The 24,521-nt window shown below is 38.1% G+C and overlaps 1 pseudogene; it reads left to right on the forward strand.

Moving 5' to 3' along the window:
- Nucleotides 1-22,242, forward strand: part of LOC111548002 — a 102,620-nt pseudogene extending 80,378 nt beyond the window's left edge.
- The last annotated feature ends 2,279 nt before the right edge of the window (nt 22,243-24,521 follow it).

The raw sequence follows: 24,521 nt of genomic DNA on the forward strand, positions 1-24,521 counted from the left end.
TATCACACTTAATTTGCTTCTGATTTCTGGGATCCTACTATAAGGCAAGGAGGATGAAATTTTTTTTTTCTTTTCTATTGATTCAGAATCTGGAATTTTGACTACAAAAAAAAAATTTTTTTTTGAAATCTTGCTATTAGTCCAAGGCAAGGGGTTACTTAGGGATTGAAATGTGTTAGCTTCTACTGTTTGGCTTAGTGAGAATATCAGGATTTGGGGTTCTGACGGGAAATAGAGTTTGTAGTTTGCTTAAAATTTACTGTAGATCTCCAAATATTAAGATTTTGACATTTTTATTATTAATGATAATATTGTTCTTTTTAAATCTGCATTCTGTTTTTCCAAACGTTGGGTTCTAGAGAAATATATTTGAATAGCACTTGCAACTTCCATGAGTTTCTTACCAATAGTAAAGTTGTATGGTAAGAATCCCAGATAATGGCTTCACAATTCAATTTGGAAGATTATGTATAATTTAAATATATTATGTTAAGTTTGCTTTAAGTACTCATTCAGCAAACTATGTGCAAAAAAATGCAGATAGAATGATGGTTAGATTAAATTATTGACTTCCTGAACTTTCCACTTCATAGATTCTCATTCTGAAAGGATTTCAATTAAGGGGAAGAAGTAGTGTAGTCTTAATATAAAAGTATGAGGTAGGTTATGAATAAGCTTTTATTTTGTGAGTTTCTAATCAATAAGCTCATAATTGTTCATGGTAACTCTTTTAGGCTAAACAAGATTATCAACATCATGACATTTTCTCCTTGCTAGGTCTTCATTTTATATAGAGAGTCTTCCCTTAGGAATAAAAAAAGTCAGAAAAAAAATTTCCTTAGGTTAGGTACAGTAAATGAGTGAATTATAACTACCTTCATTAACATTTTAGTTGTATTATAGTCAACAGGGAAAAAATGGTCTAAGGATATTTATTATGTTTACAATGTTAGCTCTTTCACATAACCAGCCTCTTTTTTTCCCCTGAGTAAATGCATTTTATCACATTTTCTTGCAAATTTGTATCTTCTTTTCTTCCCTTCACAAAAAAATTTAAACCACTTACATTAAGAAAGCATTGATGAGACTAGAAATAATCAGGATTACAGATGTCAAATTAATGTAACATATTCCTTCAATCCAACATGCATTGAGCTTCTACTACATGCCAGGTGCTTTGTTAGATGCTGGAGATGCAAGTTAAATAAGATGCATAGGGCCTTAACTCAAGGAGGTGGCAATCTATTGGAGAAGACACTAACAACCAGAATACAACGTGAGCTTTTTATTGTGGAAGTATAGCAGTTGGAACACTTTGGTTGCAAATGACAGAAAACATGATTCAAACTGGCGTAGACAATAAAGAAATGAACTGGTTCACAAGACAAAATTGGAGAAGGGGGAATGGTTCATACAGCATATCTCAATCCAGAGATTCAAGTGATGTCACTGGGATTGGTTTGTGCACCTCTCTTAGCTCTGCCTTCATCTGCATTGGATTTGTTCTCAAGCTCCAGTGAAGACTGGCAACTCCCAGTTCATTTCTTACTATGTATTATTAGAAGAGATTCCTCTTTTAGTAACTCACATTGACAGAGGGGTCAGATTTGTAGAAGTTAATAATGCATCTTTATTTTATCTTTCCTTTCCTCTTGGTTCTGTACTTCTGCTTTCCAGAATCATATTTCTAAGTAAACTTCCTGTACATAAGTCTTTGTCTTAGGCTCTGCTTTGGAGAGACCCAACCTATGACTGGGATGTTATTCCAGCACACATTAACCCCTAAATTTGCCCCGATCTATTATCACAGACTCCTAACAACCATGTTTCTATGATGTAGTCATGGTTCCCTGGTCATACCTGATAAAACTAGGGAAAGAAGCCTAATAGACAAGGTGGGCCGCTCAGAAATTTCCCCAGGGGTTGGGAAATGGATTGAGGAAAAGTTGTTCTCACTGTGGTGGACGAAGCTTAATGACTCGCTTTGCAACTTTGTTGGAGCACACTCAGAGAGCTGATGATCAGAACTGAGGAACTTCATCCATAAGCAGTTGTCAAACCATTGGGAGTTGGAAATAGACCGTGGTGAAAGTACCTACATTAGAAAAATCAGCAGCTGTTACAAATCCAGTCTTTTTCCCACATAGACAGCCAATTTGCTGGCACACCACTGCCTTCTTCCCTTTGTAGTATTCTAACACCTGAGAAAGGATGAGTGCCTTTGTTCTGTTTACAGAGCAAAGTACAGACCGAGCAATATGGGTCAGGCAAAATCAAATAATCCCCAAACTAAGAGCTTTGTTAACTCCTGTTGGGGCACACAACTTTGGGCTGAGGTCTCTCCTGAAATGAAGACCTCGCCTGAAATGAATTATTCTTATGAAATAATTTTCTCTGGGCCCACAGCGCAGGTTCCAATTGATCTAGTAACCTATTATTGGGCTTAGAAACTAAACTGAGCTTGCCAGAGACCATCTTTGGTCTGGTCTAGTTACTACCAGGAGACAAAGGACAAGTGGCAACACAGGTCCACGAATTAACAAAAGACAAGAGAGACATTGGACTGTGCCACCCACAATCTGAAGCCATGACCTCATCATTAATTAGCAAACCTCAGTGTATTGCTTGATGTCACCAGTAACATAAACCAGTCCTCCTCCTATGAGGAGGAACATGTCACAGGAATAGGAAGAAGGATGGAATTGTTTCATCTGTTGGGGTTCAGAAACCAAAACATGGCACTGTGATGTGCTGCACTGAAGAAGCAGCCTTAAGATTTCTTTGACCTTCCCCCTACCTCCTTTCGCTCAATCCTGTCTCTCTCAAAGCACAAGATGAAGTTGTTTTCCGAAGATCCCTTTTCTGCCTGAAGTCTAGACCTGGCAATAAAGGAAACAATGACCTCTGTTTTCTTCCTTGAGTTTTTATTAACTGAACTAATATCACAGAAAGAAAAGTTGAAGTCTGTCAACAAACCTGGACAGACTTTTGTCACAAACCATCGTAGGTTCTTCAAGCCCAGTGGATTTTGCCCCAGGCCATTATATGTTCTCCAAGCCCATTGAATTCCCCTGAAAATCAGTTACTACGCTCCAAAAATCTTCCACACTTTTCCATTTCCCTTCCCCAGTTACCGACTGGGATACTGGGTAATCACTCTGTGGTTTTTCTCCTGTGCACACAAATAAATTTGGATGCCACTTCTCCTATTAATCTGCCTTTTGTCAGTCGATTGTTCAGCAGACCTTCAGAGGGCAAAGGAAGAGTTTTACCTTGGCTCCTACAACTTCAATAATGCTGCCTTCTGGAGACAAAAGGAGAAAAGTCTACTCCTCAATAAAAATGTGCAGCTGCCATGTTATCTGCCATGAGATCTGAGGAGCAGAGGAAGCCACTGCTGAAGAGAAGAATAAAGCAAGACATGAGATGGAGAGCACTGCTGCTTTAGGTTCCTGGTAGCTTTCAGTTCCTTCGGAGGCCCAGCACATGAAGCGCTTAGTACAGTATGGAGAATGGCATTCTATGAATGTTGATGACTATGAATGCCAGCATACTATTGTCGATGACTATGAATGCCAGCATACTATTTCAAATATTATAATTTTTAATTCATTTAGTCAATCTCCTCCTATTAAATATTTAGACTGCACTTTTAGTTCTGTCTCCAATATATGTATATATATTAGAGAGAAAGAATTATATAATCATACGTGTGTGTGTGTGTGTGTGTGTTATTCTGGCACTCATTAAGACAGTAAGGAAGACCGTATTCAAGACTGTTTATAACCAAGGAACAGAGTGAGGGGATCAGTGGATGGAAAATTACTAAGAGGAGACATCAAGGTAGGAGGATTCTTGCTAAACTGACCTAACAGGATGCTTGCTAAAGGTGGGCCAAGGACTTATAAATCAAAGGTAGGGGATGAACTTGCTTATATATCAAGGGTGACCCAGTATTGGTGGGACAGAGGGAGGGCACAGATTTTTACTGAACTGGGCTATGCAAGAACAGGACAGGCACACAGAAAGCCAAGGTCAGAGCTAGTTGAGAAGAGGACTCAAAAGCATAACTAAAGTTTGGTCAAGGAGGGAGTCTTCATTGAGAAAGAAAAAAAATTGTTTGATTAAAACAAATGTCTAGTAATACAATTCAGTGAACATGTATGAAGCATTTTTATAATTTTTGTTACACAGTATCAATGGATTTTTTAAAGAATTGAGCCTATTTACAACACAAATACATGACAGTATGAGTTTCTCCAATTTTTCACAGCTTTTTTGACCAATTCATAATATATGTAAGTATACAGAATTCTTCAGTCATTCAGAAAAGAAAAGGTCTAAGCACAATCATCCAATTTTTTTTTGTTTCATCAACAAAATTGGATGTCTTCCTCATTAAACTTACAGTGTTTTTGAAGTTATTTTGAAGTTGCAGCCTTTGTAACAGAGGTCAGGCATTTTTGTTCTCTTTGTTGTCTGAAGCACACATTGGAATTTATTTTATATGAACTGGTTTCTACTTTCTAACCAATTGTCCCAGTAAAATCTAGACCACTGCTACATGCAAGAGAATCAATTTCCTGACATTAATAATCTACATGTTTGTTTGTTTTTTTCTAACTGAGCCAATCAGGAGCAAGGTAACTCCTCAGTCACAGTTTATTTTTTGCCCAGCCTTTGAACCATTTACTAGGTATTTACCTAGTCATTTTCTTGATTCAGCTTCCTTCCCATGTGCCTTATATATAATCACTTGAAGTAGCATAGCAGACGCAGGTTTAATAAGAGAGCTCTCACCGTCTTTGCCAGATGCAGCGTTTTCCAGTTTTCTCTTAGAAAATGCAAATGATTGGAAACAGTTATAACAATGCAGTTTACCCCACACAGATAACTTGAACATATCACTAGAGGATTCCATAGTGAAGTGCCCACATGGTATGGAGAACGATATTTCCCTGTTCTTTTACTGAAATACCTTTGCATTATTTTCCTAAAACAGAGAATTACTAACTTGGACAAAGGGCAGGCAGTTCATGCCATCTGTGCGTTCACAGTAGTTAATGGTAACAGCCAGCCTTTATTGAGCCCTGACAATATGCTTGTCTCTGTTTTAAGCATTTTCATGTGCTTAAAATGTAATTAAATTTCATTTAAAATTAATTCAATTAATTCTCTCTAAACCTATGAAGTGAGGATCATCAGTATCCCATTGTACAGATAAAGAAACTGAGGAACCAAGAAGTTAAAAACTTTGCTCAAGGTCACTTAACAAGTAAGGGGCAGAGCTAAGATTCAAATTCAGACCCTTTGATTCCAGACATCAAGTTCTTACATGTCTATCTCAAGGACAAGAACCAAATAACAGGCTGAGCATGGTGGCTCAGACCTGTAATTCCAACTCTTTGGGATGCCAAGGTGGGAGGAGGCCTTGAGCTCAGAAGTTCAAGACCAGCCTGGGCAATATAGTGAGACCCCCATCTCTATAAAAACCGTAATTTTTTTAAAAAAATTAAGGAGCAAACAATAAAGCCAAATTTTCTGCAATGACACATTGGTGATGTTTCTGTTTACTTATCTAAAACCTTAAAAAACATTCATAAATTCATTCCAACTGCTCTAGGAATTTCCATTAGCTTACAATCCAACCTCTAAAACTTAGTATTTACCCTAAACTCTAAAAACTTAAATATTTTAAGCTTCATTGCTTCTTTGGGATTATTTTAAAAGCCAGTAATATACTTTGTCATTCTTAGATGTCAGGCAAGTTCAAATTTATTGTCAGTCCTTGTATTTGTAAATTGAAACTCACTCATTTGCTAATATGCCTTTACACAGCAGCTCTGCCGTCCCTTTTCCATGTAATTGTTAGACTTTCCCTAACATCTTTACACATTTTTTTTAAGACGTGTTGACCGGAACCACAAAGGATATTACTGGCTTATATGTAAAAGTTTCTTGCTGAAGTATAGGGAAGTTTTATTTTGTTTTTACTATACTCCTCATGATGAATGTTCTTGACCTTTTTGGCAATGGAGACAGGCATTGGCTCTCCTTGGAAATCTATGTCTCTGAGATCATAATAAAATGTCTAGAACTGTGATATCACGGAAAGAACTCTAGACTGTACATGGGTATCCCAGGCCCAGTTCCCTGCTTTGCCAACTTTCAAAAGTGTGACTATGGAGAATCTATCTAAATCTTGACTTCCTTACCCACAAAAGGGAGCACTGATGAACCACTCTATATGGGTGGGTTAAGGACATGGATATTGAAGCCAAACCACCTGGTTCAAAATCTAGCTTAATTATCTATGGGTGTTAACTTGGGCAACTTCACCTTTTTGTTCCTCCGTTTCCTCATCTGCAAATGAAAATTATAACACTAATACCTACTTACAAGCATCAAATGGTTGTTAAAACCATCAGATGAGTTACTAAGCGTAAAGCACTGAGAATCTAGAACATTGTCTGGAACAGTAAGTGTTCATTATTGTTACATTACAAGGATAGCATGAGAATGAATTAACATGTAGTGCCTGAACTATTAGTACACACCTAAACACTCTTTCATTTATGCAGTCATCTACAGGGAGCACTTACTACAGGCAAGGCAGTATGCTAGACACAGGCATATAGACCAACAAGTCACTTGTCCTCACTAGTTATATTTTCTTTTTTTTTTTTTTTTTATTTTTTTATTATACTTTAAGTTCTAGGGTACATGTGCATAACGTGCAGGTTTGTTACATATGTATACATGTGCCATGCATTGGGGAGTTATACCTGATATAAATGATGAATTGATGGGTGCTGACGAGTTGATGGGTGCAGCACACCAACTAGTTATATTTTCATAAGAAAAGAAAATAATAAACCAGTAAATAAATATACCACAAAATAATAACCACAAGATAATAAATATCCCAAAGCTCAAAACTATTACTGTTAAAAAAAAAAAAAAAAAATGGAGTTCTGAAGTTCTGAGACTACTCACGAAGTCACAGAACCTGAATCTGTCTCAGTCCAAAGTCCCAGGCTTTTTCCACGACTTTTTACAACCTTCTAGCAAACAATTTCTACAGAGAGTGAAAAGTACCAAGATGGAAGCCTGCACATGTGGTGGCACTTTATTTTTTCCAAATGCATTTTCTTTCTCTCGCCGTTAGCCTCAAGGCCCATATACGGACCTCTCCTCAGGCAAAGAATGGCCTGATACCAGGCATACCTGCAGCTCCCCTGCAGCTGGTACACACGCTTTGGATGCAGGAGCTGACTTTGATGATACCTACTTTAGGTAAGCATCTCATTACAGTAAGTAGAATAATTAACAACCACCATAAGTGCTTTTCTGTACTAAAAATCTTAATAACTTTAGGCGAGTTAAAAATAGACAAAATGTCCTTTCTAATAAAAAATATGCTGTTGAGTTAATAACAATTAAGTGAAAAGCAGATAAAAATAAAATTAACAAGTGATCCGACCCCTTCATAAATTTGCACATGGGTGATCTCAGTAAAACGTTTGTTTTTGTTTTATTTTGTTTTGATTTTTTGTTTTAAGACCTAACTGACTTGTGATAATTGCTTTCTCTTTCAGGAGCAGTTACAAATATTTTGTGGCAGGAAGTCTTCCCTTAAGTGCTGAGTCTGCACTGCAACAAACACACTTTTAAAGAAGTAAACTGTATAAGCAGTGATGTCTTCATAGCCAACCACTGGTTCAATCATTTAAAACGTGTTTAATCAAGGAGCCCTAGAAGGGAGTTACCCTTATAAAAAGCCCCCTGATTACAGGCGTGAGCCACCACGCCATTTGGGAGGCTGAGGCAGCTGGATCACCTGAGGTCAGGAGTTCAAGTCCAGTCTGGCCAACATGATGAAACCCTATCTCTACTAAAAACACAAAAAATTAGCCAGGTATGGTGGCGGGCGCCTGTAATCCCAGCTACTCAGGAGGCTGAGGCAGGAGAGTTGCTTGAACCCGTGAGGCGGAGGTTGTAGTGAGCTGAGACCACGCCATTGCACTCCAGCCTGGGCAACAAGACCAAAAACTCCGTTTCCAAAAAAAGAAAATAAAAAGCCCCCTGATTCACAGCTCAGGAGTAGGAATTCACACAGTTGCTAAGCCTGAGCAATCTCACAAAAGAAAGAAGGAAACAAAGATGTGAAAAATGTATTTTGCATTGACTCAGTCAGAAAGTAGTGAGAAGTCTGGTCACAGAATAATTTTATTTAGGAAAACAGAAATCTATGGGACAATAAATTCTATAGCTACATGGAAAACAGAAATAATAATTGCAGCTTAGGTCCTTTAAAGCCATGCTTCTGAGACTCTAACGTGCATATGAATCGCCTGGGGATCTTATTAAAATGCAGATTCTGATTCAGTAGGTATGGGGTAGAGCCTGAGATTCAGTAAATCTCACAAGCTCCTTGGTGATGCCAGTGCTGCTGACCCAGGAACCACATTTTGACCAGCAACATATAAAGAGAACACATTTGCTTATTGTAAAGGTTGTATCTACTGTTAAGTTTAAACACCATTTCATAAATTAATGTGAAGAATCGGGCATCTTTACAAATAAAAGAGCTAGGAATCAATTGTTCATTCAATCAACATCATTGAGCTTACTACATGCTAGGCCTTATGGCGGGTACTAGACATTCAACAATAACTAAAGCAAAAAGTACACTTGGGAGGCTGAGGTGAGCAGATCACTTGAGCTAAGGAGTTCGAGTCCAGCCTGGGCAACATGGTAAAACCCCATATCTACCAAAAAATACCAAAATTAGCCAGGCATGGTGCCATACACCTGTGGTCCCAGCTACTCAAGAGGCTGAGGTGGAAGGATCACTGGAACCCAGAAGGCGGAGGTTGCAGTGAGCTGAGATTGCACCACTGCACTCCAGCCTGGGTGACAGAGTGAGACCCTGTCTCAAAACAAAACAAAACAAAAACAAAAACAAAACTACCCTTGATCAATCTACTTTTGATTGTTCTTTCACGCGAACAATAAGCAAATAGATTACAAGAATTTTTGTCATTCACAATTCAAAATGTATCAATCATGCTTCTCGTGTTAAGTTTTCCTTGATGTAACATTTTTAAGAATGCCTCAATTCAGATTGTTTACAGTTTTTTTTTTTTTTTTTTTTAAGATGAAATCTCACTCTATTGCCCAGGCTGGAGTACAGAGGTGCAATCTCGGCTCACTGCAACCTCCACTGCCCGGGTTCAAGCAATTCTCCTGCTTCAGCCTCCCAAGTAGCTGGGATTATAGGCGCCTGCCACCACGCCCAGCTAATTTTTGTATTTTTAGTAGAGACAGCGTTTCACCATCTTGGCCAGGCTGGTCTTGAACTCCTGACCTCGTGATCCACCCGTCTTGGCCTCCCAAAGTGCTGGGATTACAGATATGAGCCACCGCGCCTGGCCTGTTTACACTTTAAAGATAATTAGCCATTTAATCCAGTAATTAGCATTGCTCTATTTTATATGAACTAGTAATACAATTTTAAAAGTTTTCATATGCATGGCATAGTTTACCAGCAGCTAGCTACCTTATTGCAAATGTTACTGGGTCATTTCAATTAAAATTAAAGCAAGTATGTAGTAATGTGGCAAGAAATGTTTCATTTAATTTTGACTTAGTATGGCCAAGTGCTCCAGGTGAATGTCATGGCTTCTGCCTCAAATTTGTATGTGTAGTATAAATAGTAGGAAAACTTATATTCATCAAAGAGTTCATCTGTTTTTTTTTTTTTTCCCTTATGAGCATCAACTACTGCCCTGCTGCATATTAAATGGCAAAACAGAATCACCAGAAAGTTTCAAAATTCTATCAGGTTAGAAATACTAAGAGAACAGATGACCTACTCAAGATGATTTTGCTTCCCCAAAAGTGGGTAACTCTAAGCAAGAAGGGAGAATAAGTACATGAAGGGCCATATTCGAGTAGTATATTTGCAAAGAGCATCTGAACCAAGTCTTTTCTTACCAGATTTTACCTTTTTAAAAGATGCCAGGAGGTGGCAGCATATGTTGCAGCTGTGTGAGTTTACTCATTAAAGCACAGGTTCTCAGAAAGTCAGGTGTATCAGATTTGGAGAAGGGTTGGTGACAAGCATAGGGTGTCAGGAGTCTGTTTAGATTAAGACGGCATTGGGACAATATTATAACACAATTTTATACTTGAAAGCAAAATAAATCTGGCATCATTGGTGTTCTATTAAATCTTAAAATCTTGGGTAGCCATATACAAAAATTAACTCAAGGTGGATTAAAGACTTAAATATAAAACCTAAAACTATAGAAACCCTGGAAAATAACCTACGAAATACTATTCTGGATATAGGATCTGGCAAAGATTTCATGATGAAGATGCCAAAGCAATTGCAACAAAAACAAAAATTGACAAATGGGACCTAATTAAAATAAAGTGATTCTAAACAGCAAAAGAAACTATCAACAGAATAAACAGACAACCTACAGAATGGGAGAAAATATTTGCAAACTATGCATCTGACAAAGGTCTAATATCCAGAATCTATAAGGAATTTAAGCAAAAAAAAAAAAGAATCCCATTTTAAAAAAAGTGGGCAAAGGACATGAATAGACACTTCAAAAGATACACTTGTGGTCAAAACAAGCGTATGAAAAAATGCTCAACATCACTTATTACAGAAATGCAAATCAAAATGACAACGAGATACCCTCACACGCCAGTCAGAATGGCTATTGATAAAAAGTCAAAAAATAACAGATGCTAGTGAGGTTGCAGGGAAAAGGGAATGTTTATACACTCTTGGTGGAAATGTAAATTAGTTTGGACATTGTGGAGAGCAGTTTGACGATTTTCTTTTTCTTTTTTTTTTTTTTTAAACCGGAGTCTCACTCTATGGCCCGGCTGGAGTGCAGTGGCGCGGTCTCACTGCAACTTCCGCCTCCCGGGTTCACGCCATTCTCCTGCCTCAACCTCCCGAGTAGCTGGGACTATAGGCGCCCGCCACCACACCTGGCTAATTTTTTGTATTTTCAGTAGAGACGGGTTTCACTGTGTTAGCCAGGATGGTCTCGATCTCCTGACCTCGTGATCTGCCCACCTCGGTCTCCCAAAGTGCTGGGATTTAAGGCGTGAGCCACCGCGCCCGGCCATAGGATTTCTCAAATAACTTAAAACAGAATTGCCATTCGACCCAGCAGTCCCAAAGGAATATGTTAAATAAATTGTTCTACCATAAAGACACATGCACGCGTATGTTAATTCATAGCACTATTCACAAGGGCAAAGACATGGAATCAACCTAAGTGCCCATCAATGGTGGACTGGATAAAGAAAATGTGCTACATGTACACCAGGGAGTACTACAGAGCCATAAAAAAGAATGTGATCATGTCCTTTGCAGCAACTTAGATGGAGCTGGAAGCCAGTATCCTAAGCAAACTAACACAGGAACAGAAAACCAAATACCACATGTTCTCACTTGTAAGTGGGAATTAAGTGTCGATTAAATATAGACACAAAGAAAGGAACAATAGACACTGGGGCCTACTTGAGGGTGGAGGATGGGAGGAGGATAAGGATCAAGTACTATGTTTATTACCTGGGTGATGAAATAATCTGTATACCAAACTCCTGTGACACATATTTATCTGTATAAGAAACCTGCACATGTACCCCTGAACCTAAAATAAAAGTTAAAAAAAAACTCTTCAGTAGTGGGAATATACAGAAGTTATCTGCATCTTCAAAGAACAGAGAGAGGAAGACAAAGGAGAGCCTGGATTTTAATTGAGATGCATATGACTAAAGTGTAGTTCTCGAACTGTCTCCATAAACAATTTCCTTCACACATTATATTTGCTAAGGGTTTGGTATGGTGCCAACTACAGAGTATGAAAACTCAGTAAATATTTATTTCCTTTTTTTAACCCATTCCCACTACTGAGAAAGATTTGCTCTCAGGCAGCTGTTATTTCTTTAACCAACAGCAGTGCAATTTTTGCTTCTCATACTTTTGTCATAGGAAAATCATTACAAATATAACAGTCATAAATGTCTGGGAAATCATAGCAGATGAACCTGGCAGACAGATAATCAGGAATGAAGTAGCCCTTTCTGAGTAAGAGTTCAGACTAAGAATAAGAATCTCAATGAATGTGATTATTCTAGTTGCCACAGCCCTGCTCAGTGTTCAGTTTTAAAGGCTTCCCACCTTATCATCAGTCTGTCTCTTTACCTATATTCCTACTTAGAAAGATGTTCAACATATGCATCACTATTTTAAAATTATGAATTAAGACACACTAAAGAAACTCTTTTTTAGTTTTTTTTTTAAAAAGTTGATCTGCATTTATCCTGTTGAGGATAAAAAAACTCTTAAGACTTGAGAATATATGCATTAAAAGCCCTACTATTCTTCTTTTTCTATAAAATTCTACCTCATCATCAATGTACTATTTTCATTGTTAGCACAGATACCAAAACTTCAGAGACCAAAATTTGTTCTGGGATAATGTATTCATTTTTTAAAATCTTGTGAATTCTTCATCTAGGGTAAACTAAAAGATGAACAATGAATCATGTGTGGCTTGGTATGACTCAAACTTCTGAAGAATAGACCTGTTAATTGTCACATATGCTTTCCTAGGAAAGAATTTTTGTGACCCGAACTGCTTTCAAAAAATCCACCAAATTCTACTAACACTAAGGTTTCAGATGGGAAATTTAGAGCTAGAAATGGTACATAGAGATAATATAATCCAACATTTTTATATGACAGATGGGAACATTTAAAGAATTCAATGAAAAATATTTGCAATTGTAAGAATATTATTTGCTACATCCATATAGATGATTACTATATATATTTTACAAAAGAATCTTTAAATATTTGCTTTTGATGTCTTCTTTTTAGGCAAAAAATGGTTATATTGCTCAAAATAAGAATAAACTATGAATTGCATATACCCATATGTTTCATTGCTTGATATGACTGTTTCATGAGATTCTATCTGGCTCAACCTGACACACGTTTAACTACAGTGGGCTTAAGAAAAGATACTAATATTTATGAATCTGTATGGCTTGGAAAGAGGAGAAAATGCTTAGGGTGGCACAAATATTTGGAAAAGCAAGAGGAAAAATATAAAATGGAATAATACAATTTTGTGGCAACATGAAGTGCAAGCAAAACCTGCTATGTCAGTTATTAGAAATCAAAGGGAGAAAAATACTCTCCATTTGGTAACAATAGGAAATTAAAGAGAGATTTTTTTTTCGGGGACTTGAGGAAGCAGGTTACATTTGCCTAATTTGCTTCTCCCCAACTTTCCATTAAAATACCTATGAATATCATTCTTTTTAAAACTGGCAATAGTTCTGTAAACTCAGAAGACTTTATGCCAGATTTGGGGTGGAATTTTCACTAAAGATCAAGGGAGATGGATAGACTCTTTAGCAATTTCTTCCACATCCTGAGCCATGCTGACAGTCCTGAAGAAGATGGAAACATACTTCAACTCATCATCTACTTGGTAAATCAATTAATTTCACTTATCTTCAAACTGTAGGCACTGAACACTTGCAGATTCCTCAAACACATAAAAATAGGTGTCTAATATCCTCCACCACAATTCAGACCACAAGTGAGGGAGTGGGCCCAAAAGTTGGACGTAAAAATACATATACTTGGGACGAAATGTATTCATACACTTCAATATATAATTTATGATATAATTTATGTAAGCAGGCAATTGCATTTTTTAATTATCCATGTGATTTCCTCATTCTTTTTTGAGACACATGACTTTCACTTAGTGTTCCCTAAGTAATTACTTGCCAGGGTTACAAAATAAATGCAAAAAGAACTGGACAAGTCACAGTGGTGCATGCCTGTAATCCCAGCACTTTGGGAGGCCTAGCTGGGCAGATTGTTTGACCCCATGAATTCGAGATCAGCCTGGCCAACATGGCAAAACCCTATCTCTAAGACAAAACAAAAATTAGCCAGGCATGGTGGTGCATATGCCTGTAGTCCAAGCTACTTCGGGGAGGAGAGCAGGGAGGGGCTGAGGTGAGAGGATCACTTGACCCCAGGAGGTCCTGGCTACAGTGAGCCATGATGGAGCCGCTGCACTACAGTCTGGGCAACAAACCGAGACCCCATCTCAAAATAAAAAAGAAGAAGAAGAAGAAGAAGAAGAAGAAGAAGAACTGGGGTATCATCAACAGTTGCATCCAAATATAAGATTTTGTAGCAAGACAATGAACAGTCGTGTAAGTCAGTTTAGACCATAAAGTTTTACATCAGTAAAAGGAAAGTTCTCCCAAGCCCTGGGAAAAACAGGAGCTAGAATAGCCAGAAGAGCAAGATTATATTGTAAATATTTATAAATAATTGTAATACAGTTATTAAATTGAATGCAAAAGCCAAAAAAATCTCGATATGAAATTGACATATTTCTTTTAAAAATAAATATTATACTAACTCCATAAGCCCTGTTACATGACAAAGACTGAATTGTTGTGGGGGAGGGGGTGGGGAATTGGAGTTGAAGTAAAGTTCTGCTTTCCCAAGCTCCTTTGACCACATCCCACAAGTGTTAATAGGAAGTAGAGTGAGTTTAAATTTTAGTCACAAACTCAAATGCAGCATATCTTTGTCTCTTTTCTGTTGCTTATAATAGAATAACTGAAATGGAGTAATTTTCAAAGAAAATATATATATAAATATAGAAAATTATACATTGAAAATTAGCTTCCAACACATGAAATCTGGAGAACATTCAAGCCCTAGCATTCCACCCCAACCCCCCAAAATTCATTTCTTTTTCACATGCAAAATATACTCACTCCATCCTTATAGCCCCAAAATTCTAACTTGGTCCAGCACCAACTCAAAAGCCCAAAGCCTACAGTCTACACAATGGTAGTATAGGATTAAGGCAAACATTCCCATTCCAAAAGGGAGAAATAGGCAAAAAGAAAAGAATAACAGGCCCCAAGCAAATCCAAAACCCAGCGGGACAGACATTGCATCTTAGAGCTGGAGAATAATCTTTTTTGAGTTCACACACTGCCTCCTGGACACACTGGAGCAGGGGCTGGGCCCTCAAGGCCTCAGACAGCTGCACTCCTATGGCTTTGCTGGGTGCAGCCCACATGGTTGCTCCTTTGAGTTGGAGTCCAGTGCCTGAAGCTTTCCTAGGTAGATGTTGCATACTGCTGGTTACTTCACAGTTCTGAGGTCATGGTGGCAGTCTTGCTCCCAGGGCTCCACTAGGCTTTATCCTAGTGAGGACTCTCTGCAGTGGCCATGGCTCCACTAGGCATTGCCCTGGTGGGGACTCTCTGCAGTGCCTCAACCCCACGTTTCAGCTGCGCATTGCTCTACTGGAGTCTGTCTGTGGTGGTTCCAGCGCCTGTGATAAGTCTCTGCTTAGGTCCCCAGGATTTCCATAACATTCTCTGAAATCTGGGTAGAAGCTGCCAAACATTTATAGCTCTTGCTCTCTGTGAGCCTGCAGAATTAGTACCACGTGGACTCTGCCAAGGTTTATACCTTCCGCAGCTGCAGTTCAGCTGTGCCTGGTGTAGGGTGCAGAGTCACCCGCAAGGAGCCTGCTGCAAACCTGCAAGGAGCCCTCCCTGGACCTGTATCCCAGTACTACTCTGCCCTCCCAGGCTTGCAGACCTGCCATGAGAGGGGCAGCCCTAAAGATCTCTGAAATGCCTTCTGGGTCTGTCTTCTATTCTCTTGATGATTTCTGTTTTCTGTACCAATCTCCTTAGCAGATGGTCTCTCTAGGCCATACTCTTGGATTCCTCTCCTGAAAATGCTATTTCACATAGCCAAGCTGATAAATTTCCAAATTTTTCTACTGTTTCCCTTTTCTCTAGAAGTTTACCATTAGCAGTTAGAAGTAACCACACAGCAGCCTGAACACTTTGCTGCTTAGAAAGTTCTTCCATGGGATATTCTATTCTATCACTCTTAAGTTCAGCTTTTCACAAAGCCCTAGGGTGTGGCCACACAGCTGTGTTCTTTGCTATGGTGTAGCAAGGGTGACCTGTGCTACAGTTCCCAACACCTTATTCCTCATTTCCATCTGAGGTCTCATCAGCATGGCCCTTGCCGTCAGCATTTCTATCAACATTCTGGTCATGACCACTTCGCCAACCTCTAAGGACTTCCAAACTTTCCCTAGTCTTCTTATCCTCTAAGGCTTCACCAGAATCTAGGCTTTCTCTAGCCTATTTTTCCAAATTCCTCCAGTCCCTGTCCCTTACCCAGTTCCCAAGCAGCTTCCACACTTTCAGGTATTTGTTATCAGCAACACCTCACTTTTCACTACCAATTTTCTGTTTTAGTCCATTTTCTGTTGCTTATAGAATACCTAGAATGAGTAATTTATAAATAAAAGAAATGCATTTTGTACAGTGATGGAGGCTGAAATGTCTCAGGGTGAGGGACCAAATCTGGTGAGAGCCTTTGCGCCGGTGGGGACTCTGAAGATTCCCGAATTGGGGCCACATGGTGAGGAGACTGGTTGTGCTAGCTCAGGTCTCTCTTTTCTTGTATAGCCACCATTAATCCATCAACCCTTTAATCTGTTGTTCCATTAATGGATTGACTCATTCCTGAAGGCAGAGCACTCATGATCCCATCACCTCTTAAAGACCTCAACTTTTAATACTGCCACATTGGGTATTAAGTTTCCAACACATCAAATTTAGAGGATACATTCAATCATAACACAGCAGAAATACAGCCTAGTTTATTTTTCTACAAGTCAATTTAATATCTATTTCAAGTCCCTATTCCACCAGGAGTGTAATTTGGGGCTCAATTCTTCTCCTCTTTAATTAAGGTTGTTTACATAGTGCCAAGGAATGAAGCAGGTCTGCTCTTCAATGTTGACCATCTACATAGGCATCTGCCAAGACATCCATCATCTAGTCTGGTTTTCAGGGCTTGATTATCATCAGTCCAAACAAGGTGACATTGAGATGTCACACCACCCAAAGGCACAGGCACTCTGGGGCCCTTCAAATGATAAGTTATCATTTGAATCCCTAGATCTAGCCTTTGCTTAAGTTTATGTTTTGGAAATCCCTGTTATATTAACAATTCTTATTGGTACTATCTTTCTTGCTTCATCTTGTAGTTTTGCTTGCCTCTCTCTTCTTTTCTCAGGCAGTCTCTATGTACAACAAGATCAGCTTCTAGTAAATCTAGCCTTGTATATTCCTTACATAATGTAATCACAGAAATAGAGAAACAATCTTTCTTCCAACACAGAAATAAAGACAAGATACAGGATGCTGATTTCCCCAGTTTTGGTAAATTGCCCACCTCTGGCCAATTCTTGAGTCAGAAAGATAAGCCACTCTGATTGGTCAGCTCAGGCTATGTGCTATCTCAGGTTAAGTTTCACAGACTCACATCTTAAGACTTACTCAAAAGATTCCATTGAGAGTGATTTCTTAAGTATATGCTTCTGAGAGAAAACAGTAAGGGAGTGGGGAAAGCTAGAGAAGGGGAAAAAAGCCTTGCAATTTCCAAAACCTGATATGAGAGCTGTGGATCATAAATTATACCTCCTAGCATGTCATCCTGGGGCAAAGAATCCCTGGGTGTGGAGAGATTGGAGGGCCATAAACCTTCCAGGCACTTTCAGCTTTACAGGTAGACAAGGCAGACCTAGTGCCCAAGGCCCAGCCTCCAAAGGGCTCAGGTGCAAAGCCTTACTAGCAAAGCACACAAAAGCTGGGAATGGGTTTACAAAACTGGCAAGAAAGGAATCCCAAAGAATCGAAGTGGAGTATCCAGTGTCCACTACATTTGCTCAGTGCCTTTGGTGGGGAAGATACAGTCTCTTGATTAATGCCACCAAAACATTCTTAGGGTTAGAAGAAGGGCAGTTCTCAAGGGAAAGAATATGAAGCCAAAAACCTAAGTGACCACTTGTATCATTCAAAGTCTGCGATAAGGCTGTTAGATTTTTCTGGGGCTATAGTATTTCTGCACATTTCTCCTTTTCTCCTGATAATTTTTTACTGTAGGTGTTGATGTTAGTCAATGCATAAAGTTTTATAACTGTTATAACTTCATTGTGCAATGTAGTGTTCATGATAAAAATAACCCTGCTTTTAACCGTTTAGTGTTTTGACCCTTGAGATCTATGTTGTCTGAAATCATTAATTACATCTGTTTTTAAATGTTGCCTCATAAATCTTTGTCCACCCTCTTTAAAAAAAATTGTTTGTTTTATGGAAGATATCACAACCAATCCCAAAGAAACATGGAAGTGTATTCAAGTCTTCTATGAACACCTTTACATGTATAATCTAGAAAACCTAGGAGAGATGAACAAATTTCTGGAAATTTATCCTAAATTAAATCAGGAAGATATAGAAACTCTGAACAGACCAATAACAAGAGGCAAGATTGAAATGGTTAAAAAATAAAAATAAAAATAGTCCAGGACTAGAAGGATTCACAGCTGAATTCTATCAGGCATTTAAAGAAGAATTGGTGCCAATCCTATTGACACTATTCCAAAAGACAGAGAAAGAGGAAATCTTCCCTAAATCGTTCTATGAAGTCAGCATCACCCTTATACCAGAACCAGGAAGGGACGCAACAACAACAAAAAAGAAAACTATAGACCAATATCTCTGATGAACATAGATGCAAAAGTCCTCAACAAAATACTAGTGAACCAAATCCAAGAGCGTATCAAAAAGATAATCCACCATGATCAACTGGGTTTCAGACCAGGGATGCTTTAACATATGCAAGTCAATAAATGTGATACACTAGACAAACAGAATTAAAAACAAAAATCACATGATCATCTTAAGAGACAGAGAAAAAGCATTTGACAAAATCCAGCATCCTTTTATGATGAAAACCCTCAGCAAAATTGGCACAGAAGAGACATACCTTAAGGTAATAAAAGCCACCTATGACAAACCCATAGCCAACATTATCCTGAATGGGGAAAAATTTAAAACATTCCCCCTGAGAAATGGAACAAGACAAGGATGCCCACTTTCACCACTTCTAGTTAACATAGCACTGGAGTCCTAGCCAGAGCAATCAGACAAGAGAAAGAAATAAAGGGCATCCAAATCAGTAAAGAGGAAGTCAAGTTGTCTCTGTTTGCTGATGATATGATCGTATATCTAGAAAGCCCTAAAGACATATCCAAAAAGCTCCTAGAACTAGTAAATGAATTCAGCAAAGTTTCAAGGTACAAAATTAATGTACACAAATCAGTAGCTCTGCTATCCTCCAACAGTGACCAAGCTGAGAATCAAATCAAGAACTCAAACCATTTCACAATAGTTGCAAAAATAAAATAAAATACTTAGGAATATACCTAACCAAGAATGTAAAAGACCTCTACAAGCAAAACTACAAAATACTCCTGAAAGAAACTATATGACACAAACAAATGGAAACACATCTCATGCTCATAAACGAGTAGAACCAATATTGTGAAAAATAACCATACTGCCAAAAGCAATCTAGAGATTCAATGCAATTCCCATAAAAACGCCACCATTAGCTGGGAGCAGTGGCTCATGCCTGTAATCCCAGCACTTTGGGAGGCTGAGGTGGGTGGATCACCTGAAGTCAGGAGTTCAAGACCAGCCTGGCCAACATAGTAAAACTCCGTCTCTACTAAAAATACAAAAAATTAGCTGGACGTGGTGGTGGGCACCTGTATTCCCAGCTACTAGGGAGGCTGAGGCAGGAGAATCTCTTAAACCCAGGAGGCAGAGGTTGCAGTGAGCTGACATTGTGCCATTGCACTCCAGCCTGGACAACAAGAACAAAACACCATCTCAAAAAGAAAAAAAAAAAAAAAAGCCATCATTCTTCACAGAGTTAGAAAAAACAATCCTCAGATTCATATGGAACCAAAAAAGATCCCACATAGCCAAAGCAAGACTAAGCAAAAAGAACAAATCTGGAGGCATCACATTACCTGACTTCTAACTATATTCTAAGGCCTTAGTCACCAAAACAGCATGGTACTGATATAAAAATAGGCACCTAGACCAATGGAACAGAATAGAGAACCCAGAAATAGAGCCAAATACTTACAGTGAACTGATTTTCAGCAAAGCAAACAAAAACATAAAATGGGGAAAGGACACCCTATTCAACAGATGGTCCTGGGATAATTGGCAAGCCCTATGTAGAAGACTAAATCTGGATCCTCATCTGTCACCCTATACAAAAATCAACTCAAGATGGATCAAAGGCTTAAATATAAGACCTGAAACCATAAAAATTCTAGAAGATAACATCAGAAAAACCCTTCCAGATATTGGCTTAGGCAAAGACTTCATGACCAAGAACCCAAAAGCAAATGCAACAAAAACAAAGATAAATAGATGATACTTAATTAAACTATAAAGCTTCTGCACAGCAAAAGAAACCCACAGAGTGGGAGAAAATCCTCATCTATCCATTCAACAAAGAACTATTATCCAGAATCTACAAAGAACTCAACCAAATCAGCAAGAAAAAATGAATAATCCCATCAAAAAGTGGGCTAAGGACATGAATAGACAATTCTCAAAAGATAACATACAAATGGCCAACAAGCATACAGAAAGTACTCAGCATCACTAATTATCAGAAAAATTCAAGTCAAAACCACAATGTGATACAACCTCACTCCTGCAAGAATGGCTATAACAAAAAAAAAATAGATGTTGGCGTGGATGTGGTGAAAAGGGAAGACTTTTTACACTGTTGATGGGAATGTAAACTGGTACAACCACTATGAAAAACAGTGTGGAGATTCCCTAAAGAACCAAAAGTAGATCTACCATTTGATCCAGCAATCCCACTACTAGGTATTTACCCAGAGGAAAATAAGTCATTATACAAACAAGAAACTTGCACACACATGTTTATAACAGCGCAATTTGCAATTGCAAAAATGTGGAACCAGCCCAAATGCCCATCAATCAATGAGTGGATAAAGAAAATGAAATACATGAGTTCTGGCTAGGAGGCTTCTCGTTCCGTTCAAATTGTTAGAAAGTTCAGCTAGAGAAGACCTTCCTGTGAAGTTTTACCCCCTACTCCTCTGGCCACCCTCCTGATGGATGCCTGTGGTGCCAGGCAGGAATGGGCTACTTGGGGATCCAGTGAGCTCCCAGTGCCTTTCTGCTATTTCCTCTACTCCTGTATTTCGCTCAGCTCAGCTATCTAACTTGACTCAGCTCCAGCTCTTCTTAGTGCCTGAAGCATCTGCAAATGAAAATCCAGAAGAAGACAGACAGAAACTGAGCTCTTGACAGCACATTCACTAAAGAAAGTGACCTTTGAAGATGTAGCTATTGACTTCACCCAGAAGAGTGGAACTTTCTCTTGATGGACACATCCAATAGAAAGCTGTACAGAGATGTGATGCTGGAAAACATTAGTCACCTGGTGTCCCTCGGGTATCAGATAAGCAAATCCTATATAATTTTGCAGCTGGAACATGGAAAAGAGCTGTGGAGGGAAGGAAGAGAATTTCTTCAAGGCCAGAGTCCATACAGGGAAAGTGCCCTTAGGAAAAAACACATGGTATCCATGCATCCTATCATCAGAAAAGACACCTCCACCAGTCTGACAATGGAGAAATCTCTCATTCCAGAGGATCTCTTTGAACATAATGATTTGGGAGAAGATTGCACTCACAGTTCCACAATGACTCAATGTTTGTTAACTCATCGTGGAAAGAAACCCTACGTCAGCAAACAGTGTGGAAAATCCTTTAGTAATCAGTTGTCCCCAACAACATAAATTCATAAATTCATACTAAATGTAAATCATATCAAATGTAATTTATGTGAAAAGGCTTATACTAATTGCTTTCACCTTAGATAGCACAAGCTGACTCACACTGGAGAGAGACCATATGCATGTCATCTATGTGGAAAAGCCTTCACTCAGTGTTCTCACCTTAGAAGACACGAGAAGACTCACATGGGAGGGAGGCCATATAAGTGTATCAATGTCGGAAAGCCTTTATTCAATCCTTAAACCTTCAAAGATATGAGAGAACTCACCTCGGAAAGAGATGTTATGAATGTGATAAAGGTGGGAAAACTTTTAGTCAAAGCTCTGGCTTTAGAGAGCACAAAAGAATTCACACTGGAGAGAAGCTACATGCATGTCTTCTATGTGGGAAAGCCTTCCGTCTATCTTCTGACCTTAGATGACATGAGAGAACATGCACTGGAGAAAAGTCATATGAATGCCATTTATGTGGGAAAGACTTCAGTCAATGTACTAATCTTAAATAGCATGAGAAAATTCACCCTGGAGAGAATATTATAAACGTCTCCAGAACATATTCTGACTTTAGATGACATGGTGTTAGGAATGATGAATGTAAGGAAAGTGGAAGAGACTTCAGCTATAGTTTTAACATCTAAATATTCCAAAGGACTCAAATCTTGAGGAAATACTGTAATCAACATGGAATATACTTCAGCTACCTTTATTCTTCAGTCCACATCAATGAATGGAAGAGAAATTACACGACATGTATGTAGCAAAGACTTGTTAGTGATCTGATCATAAATGACATGAGAGAGCTGAAACTGTCAACATAATAAACTAAAAGTCTTAAGCAATGACTTTGACTTAAAACATATGGGACTTTCAGGTAGAGAATCTCTAGCTCTGCATGTATATGCATAACATATATATGTCGTTGGAAAAAAGAAAATGTGTATATGTGTATATATATGTTACATATAACATATATATTTCAATATTTGTAAGTATTATTTTATAATTATTTTGTATGTATTATTTTGCATTATTTCAATATTTGTAAGTATTGATCTTTTGGAAAAGTTTAATGAAATTTCTTATATAATTCTGTATTCAATTTATTCCCAGGTCACTTTGCTTTTATACATTTACATGCCACATTTTTATGAATAGACATTTTCTCAAATTTCTGAATTATTTTGCTAAACTATGTGTTAAGAGTTTTTTCTAGAGGTCCACCTTCTTGACTCACTTTTCTGATGAGAAATCGATCAGGTTTCTCCACAGTGATTTTCAGGTTTGATAGCTCCTCAATGTGAGAAACTTAATGTCAACTAAGAAATGAATTACCATTGAAGATTTTTCTCCTTTCAAGATGCTGACCATGTTTTGTCCAGTGTGAAATCTCACATGTGCCACAAGTGCTGCTCTATGAAGAAAGGATTTCTCACGATTTTTCATTGCATAACTTCTCCAGTAAGAAGTATTTGGTATTTCAAGAGAATTCATTGCCCTCGGAAAGACTTTCCGTTCTTATTTAGCTTGTAAAGGCTTTCCTCTCTTATTTTCCATTTTAGCAGCATTTTATCACTGTGTTTTCTTGTGAACATCAAGCCTGGTGGTTGGCTGAATGTTTATTCACAGAAAATACAAATAAAGGTTCATCCAAGTAAAGTTTTCTTATGTTATTTGACAATAAATTGCAAATAAAAACATTTTCACACTGAATGCAGAGCTAGAGATTCTCTACTTGAAAGTCCCACATGTTTTAAGTCAAAGCTGTTGCTTAAGAATTTTAGTTTATTATGTTGACAGTTTCAGCTCTTTCATGTCAATTATGATCAGGTCACTAACAAGTCTTTGCTACATACATGTCATACAATTTCTCTTCCATTCATTGACATGGACTGAAGAATAAAGGTAACTGAAGTATATTCCATGTTGAAAGATGTGAGAAACAAAATAATGGCATTCGTTGCAACGTGGCTGGAATTGGAGACTATTATTCTAAGTGAAGTACCTCAGAAAGAGAAAACCAAACATCGCACGTTCTCACTTATCTGTGGGAGCTAAGTTATTAGGATGCACAGACATAAGAATTATACATTGGACTTTGGGGACTTGGGGGAAAAGGTGGGGGGGTGACAAGGGATAAAAGACTACACATTGATAAAGTTTACACTGCTCAGGTGATGGGTGCACCAAAATCCCAGAAATCACCACTAAAGAAATTATTCATGTAACCAAACACCACCTGTTCCCCCAAAACCTATTGAAATAAATAAATACATACATAAATAAAACTATGTTTGTTTTAGATGTGCTTTCTGGAAGCAGCAAAGTTTTTTTAAGCAGTTGTTTTTTAACCATATTTGAAGAACTCTGTTTTAACTGGGGAGTGTAACTCATTTAAATTTATTATCAGGACTGATATCATTTGTGTTGCTATGCTATCTGTGGTTATTGTTTCTTTTTTCTTTCTTTCTTTTTTCTTTCTATTTTTCAGGTTTCTATGCCACTTCCTTTGTTTTCTGTTATTTGCTCTTTGGGTTGATTTTATCTTCTGCAACTTTGGAAGATAACAACTCTCTTTTAAGTTCTATTAATACTAGTGTTTAAAAATTATTCTTTTTCATTCTTTACTAACTTTCACATAAGATTTTTAAAAGTAACTATCTCTTGCTTTCTCCCAGTTCACATATTTCTCTCTTAGTCATAG

This window comes from Piliocolobus tephrosceles, chromosome 3 (assembly GCF_002776525.5).
Source record: "Piliocolobus tephrosceles isolate RC106 chromosome 3, ASM277652v3, whole genome shotgun sequence".
NCBI lineage: Eukaryota > Metazoa > Chordata > Mammalia > Primates > Cercopithecidae > Piliocolobus > Piliocolobus tephrosceles.